The sequence below is a fragment of the Elephantulus edwardii genome, unplaced genomic scaffold (genome assembly GCF_000299155.1).
Source record: "Elephantulus edwardii isolate Elephantulus edwardi_28Jun2011 unplaced genomic scaffold, EleEdw1.0 scaffold00272, whole genome shotgun sequence".
NCBI lineage: Eukaryota > Metazoa > Chordata > Mammalia > Macroscelidea > Macroscelididae > Elephantulus > Elephantulus edwardii.
This window is the reverse complement of record NW_006400022.1, coordinates 861,715-863,723: the sequence shown is the minus strand read 5'-3', so window position 1 is coordinate 863,723 and position 2,009 is coordinate 861,715. Positions and strand designations below refer to the sequence as shown.

The following is a 2,009-nucleotide window of genomic DNA, read 5'->3' as shown; positions in this document are numbered from 1 at the left end:
AGTTTTGGTCAAGAAAAAATTAAGGACATGGAGATAAGCAGTGACAGGAGCTGCCCTGCCTGGGAGTTCTGAAGATATAAAGCTTTGCAGAGGACTGATGGTGGCGAAAACATTGCTTATTTTATGAAATGGCAGGCGTCCGATCTCTGATTATGAATGGGCCCTTGCACCCCCCCGGTCCCTTGTGGCCCTGCTGGACAGCTGGGACTGCATGGTGGGGGCCTTAATGGGCCACACCATCACATTCATGAGAGAGGACCTGGAGAAGTTTAAAGCCCTCTGTATCATCGACAGCACTGGCAGCGGCTTTGACAATATCAACATCAAGTTGGCGGGAGTTCTAAGCATTGCTGTCTACAACGTGCTGGCCACATCTGTGGAGGAGACGGCAGACTCGACCCTGTGCCACATCCTGAATCTGTACCGGCAGACCACATGGCTTCACCAGGAGCTAAGGAAGGAAACACAGGTCCAGAGCATCCAGCAGATCTGGGAAGTGGCTTCTGGAGCCACCAGGATCTGTGGAGAGATCTTGAGCATCATTGGACTAAGTTGTGTGGGCCGGGCAGTAGGACAGAAGGCCAAGGCCTTTGGCTTCAACCTGCTCTTCTATGACCCGTACCTGTCAGATGGCATCAAGAGGGCACTGGGGCTGCAGCAGGTCAGCACCCTGGAGGACCTGCTCTTCCACAGTGACTGTGTCACCCTGCACTGTGGGCTCAACAAGCACAACCACCACCTCATTAATGACTTCACCTCAAGCAGATGAGACAAGCAGTGTTCCTGGTGAACATGGCTCGGGGCGGCCTGGTAGAAGAGAATGCCTTGGCGCAGGCCCTGAAGGAGGGGCAGATACATGGCATGGCCATGTACGTGCACGAGTCTGAGCCCTTCAGCTTCCCCCAGGGCTCCCTGAAGGATGCACGTAACTTAATATGCACACAGCACACTGCATGGTACAGGGAGCAGATCCAGAGGGCTATCACAAGCCCGATCTCGGACAACCGAGAAACTGTGTCAACAAAGACCACCTAAAGGCGGCCACCAACTGGGCCAGCATGGATCCAGCCTTGGTGCACCCAGAGCTCAATGGGGAGGCCTACAGGTACCCCCCAGGTGGGGTGGGTGTGGCCCCTAGCAGCATCCCTGCTGACATCAAAGGCATTGTCTCCAGTGACATGTCCTTGTCCCACGGCCTGCCCCCACCCTCGTGGGCCCCCGCATCCCACACCCCTTCTCCTGGCCAAACTGTCAAGCCCGAGGCGGAAAGAGACCACACTAGTAACCTAGTGGCTACTAGAGCTGTCTGCCCTGCTCAGGCCAAGGCAGAGGCGGCAGCATCACTGAGGCCTTGGGGCCCTGGGGCCCAGAGGCTGGCCCAGCAGGTGGGGAGCAGCGAACGGCAGCCCCTTCATCTTCATTGTAGTCGTCCCCTCCCCAGACTGGCTTACCGTCCTTGTCCTGAGCAACTTTCGTTAAGCAAAAGAAGTTAGTAGTTAATTATTATCATGAATGTATTTGTGTGTGCAGTTTCTAGAACACTAAAAAGGATTTGAATGCTTAGCTGTCAACACGAAGACACTTAGGCATGCACCGAGAGCAAGCAGCACATGCATCCCGGGGCCAGGCAGTCAGCGAACTTCTCAGGACAATGAATCCATTCTGTTTTCTTTCCACACAACATGGTGCATTGTTTTTCTACCTGCTTGTCCTATTTTTAGAATAACTTAGTAAAAGAAAAGAAAAGGCTCTCCCCCTCCCCAATCTTGGCATGAGTCCCCCGATTCTACATGAAGTAAGTGCCACGAAGCACGAGGAAGGTAGCTTTCCGGAATCCGCAGGCTGCCCACCTGCCCTCCACATTGCCTTGCGGTGGGCCAAGGCACTTGCCCCAGGCTGTCCTGCTGATGTGGTAGGCTAGCAATATATTGGTTAAAATCATGTTTATGACTGTAACCATTTGTATCAATTATTTTAAAGAATTAAAGCCCCCAAAAGAGGGGGGAAAA

The 2,009-nt window shown here is 53.4% G+C and overlaps 1 protein-coding gene and 1 pseudogene across 1 annotated transcript in view; one reads left to right on the top strand and one right to left on the bottom strand.

The window, feature by feature from the left end:
- MED12L (mediator complex subunit 12-like) overlaps positions 1–2,009 on the bottom strand; it is a 576,790-nt gene that overhangs the window by 449,994 nt on the left and 124,787 nt on the right. The window lies entirely within an intron of this gene.
- On the top strand, positions 212–1,493 carry LOC102864279 (annotated as a pseudogene).